This window comes from Anastrepha ludens, chromosome X (assembly GCF_028408465.1).
Source record: "Anastrepha ludens isolate Willacy chromosome X, idAnaLude1.1, whole genome shotgun sequence".
Classification (NCBI taxonomy): domain Eukaryota; kingdom Metazoa; phylum Arthropoda; class Insecta; order Diptera; family Tephritidae; genus Anastrepha; species Anastrepha ludens.
Genome location: NC_071503.1, coordinates 73881374 through 73900109, shown reverse-complemented (window position 1 = coordinate 73900109; position 18736 = coordinate 73881374). Strand labels below are relative to the sequence as shown.

The 18736-nt window shown below is 37.6% G+C and overlaps 1 long non-coding RNA gene across 1 annotated transcript; it reads left to right on the top strand.

The window, feature by feature from the left end:
* The first annotated feature begins 16580 nt into the window (after window positions 1-16580).
* Window positions 16581-17340, top strand: LOC128869567 (uncharacterized). Its single transcript, XR_008455338.1, has 3 exons — window positions 16581-16617; window positions 16695-16789; window positions 16847-17340. It is a non-coding gene; the product is annotated as an uncharacterized LOC128869567 (long non-coding RNA).
* Window positions 17341-18736: the final 1396 nt, after the last annotated feature.

Sequence of the window (18736 nt, the reverse complement as noted above, 5' to 3'; positions counted from 1 at the left end):
GTAAAAAAATAGCCAAGTATAACATTAAAAATGATATATCTCATTCACTAAGTGAACCAATAACACTTAACTTCAACGAAATTTTGCTAACGACCACATTAGAAGCAGTTTCAGAAGAAACACCAGATTCCGATACAGACATAGATTCTGATCAAGAAGTCGAAATGACAGAAAACATAGTAGAATTTCTAAACACAGCCGCAAGGCTAGTGACTGATTTCGACTGTAAGCCAGACGTTTATTTCTAGATGCTCTAGCACTTCTAGATTAATAAAAGGTGAACACGAAACCACAGCTATATCACTTATTAAAACAAAGTTAAAAGGAAACGCGAGAAACCTTATTACAGCGGAAACCACTATTGCAGCAATTATTGCCACACTTCAAAGGACAGTCAAAGGTGAATCTGTTGAAGTAATATCGGCCAAAATAATGAATGTAAGGCAAAACAATAAGCCAGCTAACAATTACTGTAACGAGATCGAGACTCTTACAAAATCGTTAGAAAATGCTTATATTACGGATGGATTACACTGCCCTGCAAATTTCAATTTTTCTGATGCGAATAAGATGTGACCTAGTGTTCCCGAAGGGAATTTTCACGCTAAGTACGAATCCGAGTTCAAAAATTTTCCATCACGTCAGGTTTTCGAGAAAAAGGGGGTTGAAACCCATAAAAATAGCGTATTTGGCCATTTTTCAAAAATTGTGGAGCAGAACCCTAACGTGCTACGATCTTCGTTATTGTCAGTAATTGAAGGTTGAACTTTGCTCTTTGAAATAAACCCAAACCCAAATTGTTCTCATGCACCCTTAGAGTAGGGGGTGTACTTATGTCTACGGGGGTAGAGAAAAAAATGAACATAGGAACTTATCTACACTCAAGATAAGATATAATGAAAAGTGCAGTGTTCCTAAGGTATTTAGTGTCGCTGATTACAAACCTGTAGTCAGATTCCCAAAATCCAAAATGGCGGACGAAAATGTTAAAAATTTATCCGATTTGCTTGAAACTTGTTACTAGGGACCCATGACTGAATGCTTTGTAGCAAATACTACAAACACTATGTGGAACCCATGTTTTATCTTGATTGACAATCTCAATTGAAAAGTATTCTTTATAAACATCTTTAATGAATTTCGATATATCATGTCTTCCTTTATTTGTGGTATAAATGCCACAAATATAACAGAAGCGATTTGGATCATTAATACATACCAAAGTTCGATTCATAATTCGTAACAAGATGCCAAGAAAACTAACATTCACGCAGTAGCAAAAGCTGAAGTGAATAAATATCACAGACGAAAGAAACGACAAATACCGATTGATCTACAGAAAAGTAAATAAATGCCATCCAGCAAGCCGAAAACAAGTGAATGTTGTAAAAAAACAAGAAACGATTGATTTGACAAAGAACAAATGAATAACGTTATCCAGTGAACTAAACTCATGTCATATTATAATTAAAAATGTAGTTCCATTTAAAAATATGAACAACTCAAAACTAAAAAAAATGTTACTTTTAACGTTCAATAGGGCATTAAAGGGAAACATTTTTTTCTTAAACACAACTTAATATTTCTGATTTATCAATATTCCGAGCTTCAATTTCTTTTTATTAAAGTTAAAAATCTTTTTAGGGAAATTTCACCCCCTGAGTAAATGTTTGATATTTATTTTATTAACAAAGAAATAAACATTAGGTTTTTAAAATTTAATTGTCTATTTAGTAAAATACACTACGCAGAGAAAAATGAAACTCCCATTAAAAAAACTTGTATGACGTGATAAGAAAAACCGGCGATACACGGGTACTTTTTTATGTATTTTATCAGGTGTGCGGTCGTGTGTCAGACGATGTATTAGATTTGAAAATTTGAATTTGATTTTTTTTATTTCTTTTTAAATGGAATGTTTGACATCAGATTTGTAATCAGCGACACTAAATACCTTAGGAACACTGCACTTTTCATTATATCTTATCTTGGGTGTAGATAAGTTCCTTTGTTCATTTTTTTCTCTACCCCCGTAGACATAAGTACACCCCCTACTCTAAGGGTGCATGCGAACAATTTGGGTTTGGGCTTATTTCAAAGAGCAAAGTTCAACCTTCAATTACTGACAATATCGAAGATCGTAGCACGTTAGGGTTCTGCTCCACAATTTTTGAAAAATGACCAAATACGCTATTTTTAGGGGTTTCAACCCCCTTTTTCTCGAAAACCTGACGTGATGGAAAATTTTTGAACTCGGATTCGTGCTTAGCGCGAATATTCCCTTCGGGATCACTAGGTCCCATCTTATTCGCAAAACCGATGCAGGGCAGTGTTATCAACTGAATTAGCCAGCTATATTCTACTCAAATAGTCGTAAAAGCAATGACCAAAAATTGCAATTACAATCGATTTCAAAGAAACGCCAGATTTCATAGATGAAACAATTTCTCAAATAATCAAAATAGAGAAAAATATAATGGCAACTACAGAAATAACAGTTTTGGCAATATTAACCAAAACTACGGAAATAGCAATAGAGGTCGCTTCAGACCAAATAGACAAAATCAAAACCGGAACGTATCAAACAATGTCAGATGTACTCAGTCCGAAGAAATTAATACGGAAAACTAGAAATTTCCTCTAAGATATATTCACTCAACCTTAGTTAGAGTATTTTCGTACAATTCAAAATATCAGACTCAAATACAGTTATAACATTATTAGTAGACACAGGAGCTGATATATCCTTATTAAAATATAATAAATCCACTTTTCAAAAAATCAATACTGGACAAATAATAAACTTAAGCGGTATAGGACAAGGCAAAATTAGATCCATTGGTACGATATTTTTCGATTTAAAATTCAAATACTATCTAATGCCTCATGAATTTCACGTTATACATGACAATTTCCCAATACCTTGCGATGGCATAATAGGCATGGATTTTATGAAAAAATTCAATTGCATATTGAACTTTACACAAAACCATGATATCATTAACGTATAACGATGAAATAACCATACCACCACGGTCAGAAGTAATACGCAAAATTAATCTACCATATTCTCTAGAAGACACACTAGTCCCAAACCAAGAACCACGACCGGGTATCTTTACAACAAATACCCTGGTAAAAACAAACAATGCCTATATCCGTATAATGAATACCATTCACAACACAATCTCTTTAAAACAGAACGAAATCCTTACAAAAAATGTCTCTGATTATGACATAATAACTGATAGCACAAATGACAGACATAGAAAATCGGAAATTCTTAAAAAATTCACAAAAAAATTTCCAAAACCACATAAAAACAGTTACATACGTAAAATCCTACGTATCAATTGACAAAGACGATTGGGATGAATGGTTACAATATTTCACAAACTGTTTCAACACAACACCTTCGACAGTACACAATTATTGTCCATACGCATTAGTGTTCGGAAAAAACCCAACGAATTTCGTCAATTCAAAGATATAGACAAAATAACACCATTCTATAACATAGACAATTACGCTAAGGAAGTTAAATTTAAATTAGAAATAGCACATAGGAGAGCTAAAATTATGTTAGAACAATCTAAACTTAAGCAAAAAACTAATTATGATAGGAATACATTAGATTACAACTTTATTAAAGGAGACCTAGTTTTACTTCGAAATGAAGCGGCCCATAAACTAGAACCCCAATATGGGTGGCCTTATAAAATTAAAACAATAGATAATAATAATCATAATGTAATAATAGTTGATAAGAAATCCTTAAAAGAACAAAAAGTTCACAAAAATAGACTTAAGATATACCAACAATAACACAGGCCGACAAAATTTAACCAACATTCAGACCCAGAAACCAGACTATATATTTCCGAAGGTTTATGATGCGCTGAATCCAAATCTGGCCTCAGAATTGCTCTATTAGTTTGAGTTTTCGAGATATCCTAACCTAAAAGTGCAAAAAACCCCATTTTTGCCCATATTTGAGGTTATGTAGCCTTGCAGATGTTTTCTTTCACCAAAATTAAAGGATGGCATCTTTAAATACAATCCTTCTTTTTTCAAATGGCGCTTTGTTTGCTCAAATATCATTTTTTTTCGCAGAGATATCGCATTTTGAAATTTTCATGTTTCGAAATTTTCCTACACCTGAAAATCGATTAAGATAACATAGACATGATATAGTCGCTTACTAATTTTCTTGGGTTTGAGGGCCTGAAATATAGGGATTAATAGTATGTAAATTTGGAATTTGTGGGAAAGCCTGCTTGCGGTTATGTGGGTTAGCCTGCTCGCGGTATGATTTATTTTAAGAAAAATAAGACTCAATTCAAGAAAATTAGTAATCGAATATCTCATGTCTATGTTATCTTAATCGATTTTCAGGTGTAGGAAAATTTCGAAACATGAAAATTTCAAAATGCGATATCTCTGCGAAAAAAAATGATATTTGAGCAAACAAAACGCCATTTGAAAAAAGAAGGATTGTATTTAAAGATGTCATCCTTTAATTTTGGTGAAAGAAAACATCTGCAAGGCTACATAACCTCAAATATGGGCAAAAATGGGGTTTTCTGCACTTTTAGGTTAGGATATCTCGAAAACTCAAACTAATAAATTAATTTTAGTTATCAATCCGAATTTTGCATGGACAGAGAAGCAGATATTAGTTTAAATTATTTCGGATACTTTTCCTTGTAGACTAGTGTAATTATATAGATGACACATAGTACCGCGCGGTCCTCAACAAATAAATAACATAATGTTAATTTTGATATAATTGCAAATCTTTCATAAAAACACTTAAACTTAAATTTGTACATAATATTAATCATTTTTATAAACGAATGTTCATACAATACAGTTGTATGAGCATTCTTCTAAAGAAGGGAGGTGTTATATGATTATAAGTTGATATGTTTTGATAAGAGTTGGTTTCCGAAATGATGTTTGCAAGTGTGGCTTCGAATCTGAATGCAGTGTGTAAGAGAGTGTGCGAAACAGATGTAAAAGAGGAAAGTAGTTCATTATGGGGTAGCTGGGTTTTGTAGGTGGTTTGTGGTGAATTATTGGGTAGAGAAGAATTTGATTGAGGTGGGTTCGAAAAACTCGGTGGAGCAGTAACATGTGATTTGTTTGATAAAACGCGTGGTGGTGAGGGGAGAGATTTAGAGTTTAGTGCTGGAATGTTGGTTGATTTTTGTGTCTCTTTGGCGACTTTGAGTAATGCTGGTGTTTGTGCTTTGTAAAGCTTGCGTGCTTCGCGCATGGAACATTTGTTTTTACATTTTATTTTAAGTATTTCTTTCGTTTGCATATATTTTGGGCAAGTGTTAGCAGATGACGGGTGGTCGCCAGACCAGTTAGCGCAGAGTATGTGGGTACATGGAGGTGGGTGAGAGGGCAAATTGCATGACTCACATGTAGGGGCATTGTTACAGCGTTTAGCGGTGTGACCAAGGCATTGGCACGTTTTACATCTCATTGGATTGGCAAAATATGGCTTTAACTTAGCGCTCCGCCAAGACACATCAACTTTATCGGGTACCTCGTAAAGGTCGACAGTAAGTAAAACAGCACCAGTGAACACCTTCTATTCTTTTAGTGAACTTATATTATATACTCCGACTACACCTTGTTTGCGCATATTTTCAATTATTTCTTCCGCACTGACGTTGTTTAAACAGGGAGCGTATATTGTACCTTTAACGCTGTTAAGGCTGTCATGATATTTGACATCAATTTCACAAACACCATGAAGTTTTTTGGCCGAGATAAACCTTTGAGCGATTTGGCTGTTTTGACAAGCAATAGGAGAGCCATTACGTAGCTCCGTAATGATTTCTCTGCTTATGGCTTGTAAAGCTATATGTACTGCATAACAAGAATAATTTGAAATGGGTTTATTTGAGTTAGTAGTGCTGATTGTAATAAACTTTGGATTTTCCTTTTTTGATTGGGGCAATTCTTCTTCTTATAATTGGAAGTTTGGTGACGAGAAAATCGAGATTGTTAACGAATATAAATATCTGGACGTGCTGCCAACATACAAACCCTCTTATGCGAAACACTTAAACACTAAAGCTTGCTGATTCTAAAGCCGCTATCAATGCAACTTGGCATAAATGAGTTAATAATCCTCGAATCTGCATTAAAATAAACTAAAAATCTAGAATGCGTGCTCAAGGTCGATCATGCTTTATGGGGCCCAAGTTTGGGGTGGCGATGAACACGACTCAGTTGAGAGTCTTCTACGTTTCTTTATTAAAAAATTATTTTTTATGATTTACATCGAAACAGATTTGGTTCTGCAATATCTATTTACATACACTCCGTGCGGTGTTTTTTATGCCAAGTCACAGGCTTCCGCGCATCCTTGCTGAGGAGAATGTGCGCCTCGGCGCTCATGAGTAAAAAAGTGGAAGGATATCTAGCTAATGTTAAGTATGAAGCCCCTTCTCTTACTGGTTTTACTTCTGAGTCTTTTTCAGCGTTCATACATTCGTTTTTAGACAATCTTAAGAATAAAAAACTTTCGATTTTTCTGGACTCTGCTGTTAAGTCAGAATCACACGAGTTATATGCTAACTTTACACTAAGAGATATTAAATATTTCAGTGAGGATTTTTGTGCCGACGCTATTAGCTTAATTTTTTGTGCATGACCTAAATTCGAGACCTTTTAAGAATGTACTTTCTACCGCCTGCATAGTTTGCAACATGAGTGAACCCGAAAACATCCAACACGTCATAGGAATCTGCCCAATTTATAAAAATTTTCGTTTAGAGCATTTTGACGAAAAGACGTTAGATCCATCTAATAAAGGGTTTTTCAATTAGGGCGGGTAGATGTTGAAATGGATTAAAATGGCGTTTGCTGTGCGGCACGTAGCGCTGTCCTGCTGGAACCACATGTCGTCTAGGTCCATATGGTTCAATATGGGCCATAAGAAATTGGAAGGGCCACCACGTCTACCGAAAAATGGACGCGATGCGCGCAAAGTGTGCGTTAATGAGCACTCATTTTGATAATAAAGTTTTATCATTTGAACGTTCAATCGTGTAACTTGCCATGATGATTTGGTATAAACAACTGAATAATAAACAAAAGATTTGACAGATGTCACCAAAACAAAATGGCTGCCACAGGGCGCCAAAATCGACCCGCGCCAATTGAAAAACCTTTTATTATAAATATCTTAAATGACTGTGATTATAAAGCTTTCTATAAATATTTAACCTGCTGTCTCAAGTATAGGGAAATGATTTTAAATGAAATTTCATAACTACACTTTTGAGTTTAATTAATAATATTTTGTGCGTACTGAAGTTTTAGTTATTGTTTGCATAATACTTTATTAACTTTATAATTTAAGTTGACATTGCAACTCCTTAACATCACAAGAACTGCCTTCGACAGACAATGATACCGCCTTTTATACCCTCGCGATCAGTGGTAATCACCTGTAAGTGTTGTTGCGCGAAAAAGGTCGCTTGGATTCTACCGCTAGCAACACAATTGTGTTGTTGCATGCGCATGAGGTGATATCATGGCATGACAAGTGGTACCGCTAGCCTGCCTACCAAGCATGTCAACCATGCGTTGCTATGCAATGAGTGGTTCACTAAAGCAGGCAAGCACCGTTGTCATTTTGGGCTACCTACCCAACACGACGCTGTTAGGGCAGGCGCAAGCATTGATCGAGCTGTTGTCATGCAGTTGATCTGCATGCTAAGCTCACGCATGTTGTGTTGCTGTGCAGTCGGTGGTTAGTTGGGCCAGACAACAATTGTTGTGTTTTGGTCTGCCTGCCTAACATCCTGTTACCAAGCCAAGCGCAAGCAGTGATCACTGTTTGTTGTTATGCAGTGGGTTGTTTTGTGAGGCCAGGCGAGAGTCTTTCTATTTGCGCTGCCTGCCCAGCATGCTGTTGCTAAGGTAAGTGCAGGTAGTGATCCTCATGTTTGTTGGTGTTGGGCTGCATATTAAACTCGAGCATTGATGTTGCTATGTTGTGATAATTTGTTGTTATTATGAAAGGCAACAATATCACAATGAATTTTGTTAGGCAGGTGGCGAGCATATTGGGGCTGTTGGCAATGGGGTTTTTGTAGGCAAGTGATCACATCATACTAGTTTGATGTCAGGCTGCATCGGCTGAGCTTAGATGTCAGCACTGGGCTGATAGAAAAAGCGGTAGGGTATGTGAGATATGTGCAACGAAATGCTGTTGCTATATTAGGTTTCGGTATCATGCCTTAACTTATATACATACAAGCATTTTCCTAATTTACCTAAAATCTCATTAATGTTTAGAACAGGATATCTGTTTTATCATTTAGTTTTTTATAATCAATTACTAACCGGATCCAGGAGCTTTCCAAGGGCAACAGCTTGGGAGGATCATTCCTGGTCTAAGGAATTTTTTTGTGTATGAGGATAGTGATAAGATCTCGTGTGTGTGAATATCGTCTGTCGTAATCATCTTGTATTTGGTTTGTTTGATATGTGAACAATAAATTTGAATTTTCTTAAAAAAAAAATGGTGCAGTTAGTTTTGATCTATGATCAAAAAGTACCGGGAATGCGATGTTGAATGTTTTCTTCGATTGCCAAGGCGTAGTGCACCATAAGTACCTTCCATCGGGCCAGACAGTCAATAAAGAATAATATTTATCCGTTTTGAAGCGTTTGAGAGATGCTGTACGTCGCAAACGGCCGGAAATGTGGGCAAACAATTCTTAGATTTTGCATGATGATAACACGCCATCGCACCGAGCCCAAATTGTGCTGGATTATTTGACCAAACACTAAGTATTTAACATAAATACCATCGTGCAACCGCTGAATTTACCTGATATGACCTAGTGCGACTTCTTTTTGTTTCCCAAGTTGAAGTTACCACTTCGTGGAAGGAGATTTTAGTCGATAGAGGAGATCAAAGAAAATGCGACGAAGGAGCTGAAGGCCGTCCCTTCGTCGGCCTATCAGGGGTGCATGGAGGACTGGGTTAAACGTTGACACATATGTGTTGTGTCAGGCGGGTCATATTTTGAAGGAGATAAAATAAATTTGCCTGAAATTTAACTCTGTTTTGTTTTATTTAAACATTCCCGGTACTTTCATATCATAGGCTATATATCGAAACCAATTAATCAATCGAAATAATTCTTAAAATCAAATGCTAAAATTTGTATATTTTATATATATAAATAGTATTAAGAATTGTTTATATTGCTTACGGTTTGCAGTTAGTAAGGTCTGAACGGTTACAATATATGATATTTTGGACTTATGAATGATGTGGATGCAGCTGTTTCGATTAAAAATGTGAGTGACTTGCCAAAAGCAGACGAAATATTAATGTGTGGCTAATGACTGTTGGTGGTTTGAGCCTGCGTAGCGAAAATTTTGATTATCTTCAATATTTGCTAAGTTTCTGCGTGGATCTTGGTTTTCGTCCAGGTTTTATTGAAGCCACTGGCTGGTTGTTGGGGTTCTAATAGACTACAATGTTGGAAGCAGAATAGTTCGTTTTTTTGGTACTCGAGTTTTCTTGATGCAATATTTTAAAGGAGCTTTGGGTAGGGACTTGGGTTTTTATGTGCGTGTAATTTGTGTGAATAGGTTCTGGTTTACTATAAGTGTATTTGTTATAATTATTGCGAATTCGGATTGGTTTTGGGTCATTGTATTCAATACGACGTATCCGCATGTGTTGGTGCGTGACTACCATCCGGGATTCGGAGTAAGTAGGCTCGACTCTCCGTGAAACACCTAAATGAAGCGGTTCCTGATAATCTTTTTGTTGAGTCAGAACAGAGCGTTCGTGTAGAAGTTGAGGGCTCAATGGTTGCTTCTTCGGTATTAGAATGTGACATATCAGGAGTTTATTCTATCCAACTTTCCTCTAAACTCAGCATGAAATCGTGATATCTAATTTTTGATTGCGAATTCAATATTTGATAAATACGTAATGAATTAAATACGGCGCCGTGAAGAAGTTAGAAAATAACCTTTTTAGTCCATTTGAAAGTTTTTCTGAAGATGATGAAGATGATTAATGAAAAGTTGCGTATTTCGGTCGATTTTATTAGAATCGATCATGTCAGCATTATGAATAGTAGATATCATTAGAATATTGCGCTTTTTTTACTGTTCCACACTTGTATCATAATTTCACCTCTTCGCTTGTAACCTGTCTCTCCATGTCGCAATTTTATATTTCTTAAAATATTCGGTACTCCCTATTTGATCTCATTGTCCCACAAACTCTTACATTGTGTAAAAATAATGTAAAAACCAACTTAACACTGTTGTAGAAACTATGTATAAATACATAATAGGCGCGTACACCCTTTTTGGGTGTTTGGCTCAGCTCCTCCTCCTATTTGTGGTGTGCGTCTTCACGTTGTTCCACAAATGGAGGGACCTACTGTTTCAAGCCGACTCCGAACGGCAGATATTTTTATGAGGAGCTTTTTCATAGCAGGAATACACTCGGAGGTTTGCCAGTGCCTGATGTTTCAACGAGATTCGAACCAAAGTTCTCTCTATGAATTTCGAATGGTAGTCATACACCAACCCATTCGGCTACGGCGGCCGCCTTAGAAATTATCTGTGTATATATGATGCCATTTGTTCAAGTATGGATTCAAAAGTTCCAAGATGGTATTTTCCAACTAAAGCTCTTTCCACAATATAAAATAAAACTGAAAATACGACGGGTGCCCTAGTGTTGCAATCTGGCAACTGACAGCTGTATCGCAAAGTTTGACATTATTTGGCTTTTACATACTCAGAACGTTTTGAAATACCAGCGCTATTTGTGTTGTTTACAGTAACTTCCAAAAATGGAAATAAATCGTAAACATTTTCGTGCGATTATTTTTTACAACTTTCGACATGGATTAACTCAGCAACATTGCATGGATGAACTTAATTCATTTTTTGGCGATGGACCAGTGTTTATCGATGGTATGGTGAATTCAATCGTGGTCGTAGTTCACTCCAAGACGAATTTCGTGAAGGTCGTCCAAAATCAGTTGTTGCTCCGAAAACCATTGAAGCTGTGCGCGAACTGATACTGCAAGATCGTCATGTGACCTATCGTGAGATTGAGACAATCTTAGACATTAGTGGGACCAGCATACATTCAATATTGCATAAACATTTGACTGTCAAAAAAATTTTTTCGCGTTGGATCCCACACAATTTGTCAATCGCTCAAAAAAAGGCTCGTGTCGATTGGTCGAAGGAAATGCTCAAAAAATACGATCGCGGGGCTTCGAAACACGTCTATGACATCGTGACAGGTGATGAATCATGGATTTACGCGTATGAACCCGACAGTAAACTGAAGTCGACTGTATGGGTGTTTCAAGATGAGCCAAGTCCAACAAAAGTTGTTCGCGCACGAAGCACTTCCAAGCAAATGGTCGCCTGTTTTTTCGGAAAAACTGGATATGTCGCAACCGTACCACTAGAACAACGCAGAACAGTAAATTCTGAGTGGTACACAATCATTTGTTTGCCAGTTGTCTTCCAAGAAACTAGGAAAACCAATCGCCAAAGACGGATCACTCTTCACAACGACAATGCGAGCTCTCACACATCGGCTCAAACAACTGCATTTTTAAGCACCCAAAACATCGAATTAATGGGTCATCCGCCGTATAGTCCTGACTTGGCACCGAATGTCTTCTTTTTATTCCCGTACGTAAAAAACAAACTGAGAGGTCAACGTTTTTCGACACCTGAAGAAGCGGTTGCGGCATTCAGAATGCATGTTTTGGAGGTACCTCATTCAGAGTGGCAATAAGTGATTGAAAAAGTCAGCTTTGAAAGTAGGTCTATGTGTAAATACAGAGAAAACGGATTATATGCACTTCGTAAGGAAACCGAGTGATGATGCACACAATAAAATCGAGGGTAAATGTATTCAGAGGGTTGACAAATTTAAATATGTACTTAGGTCTTTTCATCAGCAGTAATTCTGACACTTCCGTTGCAATAAATGGCAGAGTTCGCTAATAGTAGAAGTATATATTATTTGTATAAGTAGAAAACTTGTGTGTTGTTATTTCTATTGTTATTGTAATTTTTTTTTTGTTTTTTGCTTATATTGGGACTATTTGTTATAACTTGGTCCGGCACCGGAATCACAAATTTGAGTTAAGTTGTGATGACAATATTCCAATTTAGGAATAAAAATCCATTTTTGTATATGTTCAAGGATGTTCAAGCCGCACTTTTTATTCGGCTTTAGTTTTCGTCTGGCGTGCATACAGATGTGCAATCGTTTATTTATGTAAGTTATATAATTTTTCTATTTTCTCTCTTTCTTGAGGTCTAGGAAGCAGAAATACAAAGCAAAGTGCGTGATTACATTTAACATGGCAAATGTCACAATCGATCTTTGTCCCTTTCTCGTTTCAAGTTGACACACTGCCTTCACGCGACGTCCGCTGGATAAGCTACGAACATCCGTCCATAGTGAACTAATGCAGCGAGCTTCAAGGCTTTAAGGGTGTTGCGTCGGGTTTGGGACCCACCATTTAAGAAATCACCCCAAAGAAAAATCCAAATAAGCCTCGCGGTAGGACTCCCTCTTTTAATGACGACCCCCGCTATGCTATAAGGACAACGATTTAAGGATATGCACCTGGAGTGTCAGAACCCTCTGCAGACCGGGTGCCGCTATCCAGATGCCCTTAACAAATACAGGGCTGACATCGTCGCACTCGAGGAATAGCGATGGACTGGGCAGGGATGCTCTAAAATGCCTTCCTGTGACATCTATGGGGTGGGCCATGTAAAATTTGCTTTTTGAGTCGGCTATAAAGAAATAACGAATCAATATTTTTTCAAACTTTGTTTTTTATTTTGAAGATTAAAAATTGTGATTTATGAATGAAAAATAATATCGTTCAAATGACTGCCACGACTGGCTTTACAGTAGGCCATTCGATCAACCCAATTTTTAAGCACATTTTCGATTGTTTGGGCTCCAATTTCATGAATGGCAACTTCGATTTCGTGTTTTAAGGCATCAATCGTCTCTGGATGGTTCGCATAGCATTTGTCCTTAACGGCTCCCCACAAAAATAGTCCAACGGGCTTAAATCACAGCTCCGTGGCGACCAATTGATATCCGAATTTCGGCTGATTATTCGGTTTTCAAAAAGCGGTAGCCAAAAGTTCGAGTGTAACTTTGACAGTGTGACAAGTTGCACCGTCTTGTTGAAACCAAATGTCGTCCATGTTATCCTCTTCAATTTTTGAAAACAACTCGTTGAACATGTCACGGTAACGCTCGCCATTTACTGTAACCGCGGTTCCTCGCTCATTTTCGAAAAAAAAATGGCCCGATGATGCCGCCAGACCAAAAACCGCACCAAACAGTGACTCGTTGTGGATGCATTTGCTTCTCTACAGTTACTATGGAGTAACGTTTGGATTTTCTGAGCCCCAAATCCGACAATTTTGCTTATTGACGTAGCCCCCGATGTGAAAATGAGCTTCATCAGAAAAGGAACAGAAGACTCACCACTTTGGAAATAGGTTTTCAATATTTCCCAATTTTGTTCAAGCGTATAGCGTCCCATTTCGAAAATGTCAAACCTCTAAGTAAATTATGAACACATTCGACATGTTATTTGTGTTACCATTCTCAAAAAAATTGGTGGTTCAAAAAGCAAACGCTATATGACCCACCCTGTACTACAGCTGCCATAAAACGAAGCACGAATTCGGAGCAATCTTTGCGGTAAGCCGGAGACTTCGCCACCTAGTCTCCCAGTTCAAGCCAGTGAACGAAAGACTTGCCATATTCCGGATAAAAGTTAGACTACACAACCTGAGCGTAATTAGCGTGCACGCCCCGACGAACGAGAAGGACGAGGAGATCAAAGGATGCTTCTCCGAAAGTCAGAAAGAAGCCTTCGACCACTGTCCCTGCCATGACATCGTACTGGGCGATTTTAATGCCAGAGTGGGCAAGGCAGATGTTTTTGGCTCAACCGTCAGAAAATGTATCTTTCGCGATGAAACTACCGACAACGGTCCAAAAAGCTACCTGGCTATCTCCAGGTCAATCGCCGCAATCTCAGATTGACCACACAGACGGACGGCACTGCTCCAGTGTGCTAGACGTGCGCACAATCCGAGGAGCCAACATTGACTGGGATCATTACCTTGTCGCAGCCAAGGTTCGCACACGCATATGTGGGGTAAGAAAAGCGTGCTAAGGCATACGGCGAAAGCTAGACGTCGGTACGCTGCAATCACAAGAGATAGCCAGGAACTTCGCAGCTCCACTCTCACTCCAGTTCAATCAGAGCACTCCTCAACCCAACGACGTAAATGACCAGTCGACAATAAACACCAAGAGCAGCGCAAGACCTGGTACGACACCGAGTGCCGCTACGCCACAGCAGTAAAATACGCAGCACACAAAGCCACATTGCGGTTGGCTGCAACGCGTGTCACGATGGAGCGATATCGTGAGCTGCGGATGGAAGGGAGACGTCTTTTCAGGCGCAAGAAACGGGATATGGAAAGACGAAAGCTCGAAGAGCTCGAGATGTTAGGCGACAGGAAGCACCATGCCAAAGGTTTTAAGACCGGGTAAAGCTCCTGCAAGAACGAAACCAACGATCTAGTGACGGATGACCAAGGCACTCTTAGGCTATGGAATAATCACTTCTTCCAGTTGCTTAATATTGGATGTAGCAGCGTAGATGGGGAAGTAGATACCAATACCCCCGTCGTTGACGATGGAATTATCGTGTCCCCACCCCACTTAGATGAAGTGCGAACATCCATTAGGCAACTCCAAACCAACAAAGTCGCTGGAGCAGACGAACTTCCCGCCGAGCTATATAAAGCTGTAGGTGTAGAGCTGACAAACCGCATGCATCAGCTCCTTTGCAGAATATGTTCGGATGAGAGCATGTCAAGCGAAAGGTATCTGAGTGTGCTGTGTCCAATACACAAGAAGAATTATCCTGCAATCTGCGCAAATTACCGCGAGTTAAACCTGCTTCACATCGCATACAAGGTCCTGTCAAGCGTATTGTGTAAGAGAATCTTCACAATATGCCAAATCCTAGAGAAAATCCACCAACACCAATTCGACACGCACCACCTTTTTGTCGATTTCAAAGCCGCCTTTGATAGAACGGATAGAAATCACCCCTATGCCGCAATGTCTGAGTTTGCTATCCCCGCAAAACTAATGCGGCTCCTGCCAACAGGTCTTAGTTAAGCATGTAGAAATACAGCGGCTACGCTGGTTTGGCCATGTCACCCGTATGAAAGAAAGCGCTCCAGCAAGGCGAATTTACTACACGGTAGCTCAAAAAGGAAGGCGTGAAAGAGGAAGACCACATATGCGTTGCAAGACCAAGTGCTGAAGGACTTGTCTTCACTCGAGACTTCCAACTGGCACCAAAGTGCGCAGGACAGAAACAGCTGGCGCGCCATTTTGGATTAGGCCAAAACCGGCAGACTGTTGTAACACCATATAAGTAAGTATATAATTTTTCTTATTAAGTTGTATCAGTTTGTAACCTCCACTGACAAATAGTTAAAACTACTCAAGTCCGGCTGTGCTTCTAGTGGGTTCCTTTTCCCCGATATGCCTTCAGAATTTTGCAGCTGGAACCACTTCAGATTCGGTCATATTTCCGATATGCTTGCGCCATTTAAGGTATTGTCACCTAGTGACAAATGTTTATCATTTGATTATTGATTACTATTTATAAACTTTCCGTGCTTTTTTATAAGTGTTACAATATTGAATTTCATTAGTACGTAATTTGTTTCATATAACTTAAATTCTGAAAATTTTTGATACGTCCGTACTTTCGGTGTTGATGGCCGGCTAGCTTCTTGCTTAGCGGCTTTTCTTGTGTTTGTTGTATTGGTGTTGTTTTAGCCGTTGAGGTTGCACCCGTAACTCGCGCTGCAGAGAACGTAATGTATAAAGAAGTCTCAATGACAGAAACGTATGGAATTTTGAGGGGTACTCGTTTCGCGAAAACTAATCACCACAGACACAATTTTCACCAAAAGTTAACAGTAAGGGACTGAATTATGTAAATTTGGCAGCAGTCGATAAGAATTTGTTGGTGATTAGAAGCAAAGATTGTTAGTAGCTTTTTAATGTGACTATGTATTTGAATTTTTTCCAAATCATCCATTATGTCTGTCTGTCTAAGGTGCTCTGTAAAACTTTGTTGAATTCTCTTCAACTGAATCAAAATCCTCTATAGAAAACACTTCATCACTTGGCACACAGGAAGATGGCATATGCAAATGTGAATTTATATTTACATATGCGGCCGCGTGCACTTGCCACAGAAAAAATGTCCTAGCATTGTGCTGTTGTTGTGAATAGCGCAGAACAGTTCACATACATAGGCCCCTATTATGAGTTGCATTCGATCTTCGATATTCGTTCGTTGTCGAAGATCGAAAATCGAATGTCAATTTGGTATTATGAGCGGTGTAACTCTATCCAAATTTTCGTTGTATACCGAATTTAGAGTCGAATGCAATTTTGCTTTCGATTGTGGAGCGTATTGTGGGAAAACTTGTTAAAATGTAAGTTGTTTGCGATTATTTATTGTTTTATAGTAACCAAATAATAAATATATACTAATTTTGTTAATATTATGCAGGAATATGTTAATATATGTTAATATTTTGGGAGGAATTTACAACGGAGCTGAATTGCTTGGGACCACCAGTTAGAACGGCAGCAAAATGGATTAAGGTTAATAATGTTTTTTTGTGATGTTTATAGAAATACATTTTTATTTTCCCTTGGCAGGTATGGGCTGAAATACGTAGAGGAACTGAAATACATATTTTTTTCAAATGACGAATAATTGAATAAAGAAAATTTATAACAAAAATAAAACAGAAACTGTGGCGTAAAGGTTTCTATTTAATACTTTTTAGATTTTTCTATAATATTCTAAGAATTTCATTTCTTATGTTTTCTGCTTCTCCGTTATTTGGCTCCACTTCAATATCTTCAGCATCATCGTTGAGGGTCTCATCGGATAACTCTTCATCCGGAAGTTGAACATTATAAAACAAGCAAATGTTGTGCAAAGCTGCACACGCATTAATAATTTGTGTTGCTTTTTTTGGAGAATAGTGAAGAGCTCTTGGCTCGGGTGCACTGCTGCAACTGGTTTTTTGTACTGGACAGTAGGTTCATAAACGGCTCTTTAGATAATCTAAAGTTCTTTAAAAAACTGTAAGGAAATTTCTGTAATATTATGTACGTCAACACATTTTGAAAATACTAAACTTGCTCAGTGGAAGCTATTTCAAGGGGGTTGGATGCGCCCCTCAGCTGTTTTCTACATCTAGCTAGTTCCACTAATCTTTCATCGAGCGTTGAATCGTCGAACCACAACTCCGTTGTACTCATTTCACAAAAAAATACTTTTTTTAACTTTTAAAATTGTTGTTAGCAAAGAATTTCAACACAATCGGTTTTTCTTTTATTTTGATTTGCTGTATCAGCTGAGAAAAATTATCTATTGTAAATGCGTCGAGCGATCGAAATTCACAATAGTCCTATTCTTCAACGAATGAGCACCATAATACCAAATGAAAATTCGTTCGATCAGCACTTTCGACTACAGTCGAAGATCGAATGTTGCTCATAATAGGGGCCATACATATGTATGCTATTAGTCTATCTATAATTGAACAACCAAATTAAAATCCTTTATGAAGAATTGATTCATTACCAAACTCACAGGAAGATGGCATATGCAAATTTAAATTTGTGAATTTGTATACATATGCGCATATATATACGCTGTGTGTATGTGTGTACATATGTGAACTTGCCACAAAAAAAAAAATATTACGGTAAAACTTCTCAAGAATTCATAGGTCCGGCGCACATTCATGGGAACAGCATTGTATCTACAGTAAGCTTCAAATATGTGCAGTAACCTTCAAATACTCTGATTTCAGAGTAAGTTTCCAACCTTGCAGATATGTATGTTTTTGTGCATTTTTTATCAAAGACTACATACGTAAAGTATAATACTAATTAACTATTTGCCTACTATCAGTTAACATAAAATAATTGTTTCGAAATTTTGTCCTACTATTGAAAAGTCCGACATAGAACTTTTTCATAAGCTACTTATGTACGTAGTTTTCTGCAACTTACTGTATGCAAATGCGAGTTACATATTCAATTCCAAAGACAAGCTGATATTTTAAGACAGGCGAAATTGATGAATTTGTAACTAAAATAATAAACAATAAATAAAAGTAATTTGAAACGCATTTCCTGTTTTGCAACAATTTAACTTACTTAACAAAATATAAGAAAGAAAATGCTGAACAAGACATTAGCAATAATTTTCTAAAATTAAAATAAATATTAAATGCCAAATAAGCAATTACATATGTACAATACATTAGTTTAAGTCTGAATGTAATGATTGAACAAGTAATAAATAAGTTGTTGAGAAGCCCTTCAAGGCAAAAGTTATTCTTTTTTTTTATATTCTCCTGCGTAAGAAAATTATAAAATTGGCGCAGTCGGTAGGATCCTTTAAGAAATAAAAGGATCCAGTGATACGAAAATACGGGCAGTGAAAATAAACTAAAAATGTTATAACACCCAAAACTAATCCTGCGAATCCGTAGCCAACTCAGGAGTTGACCGGACCCTCCAGGGTAT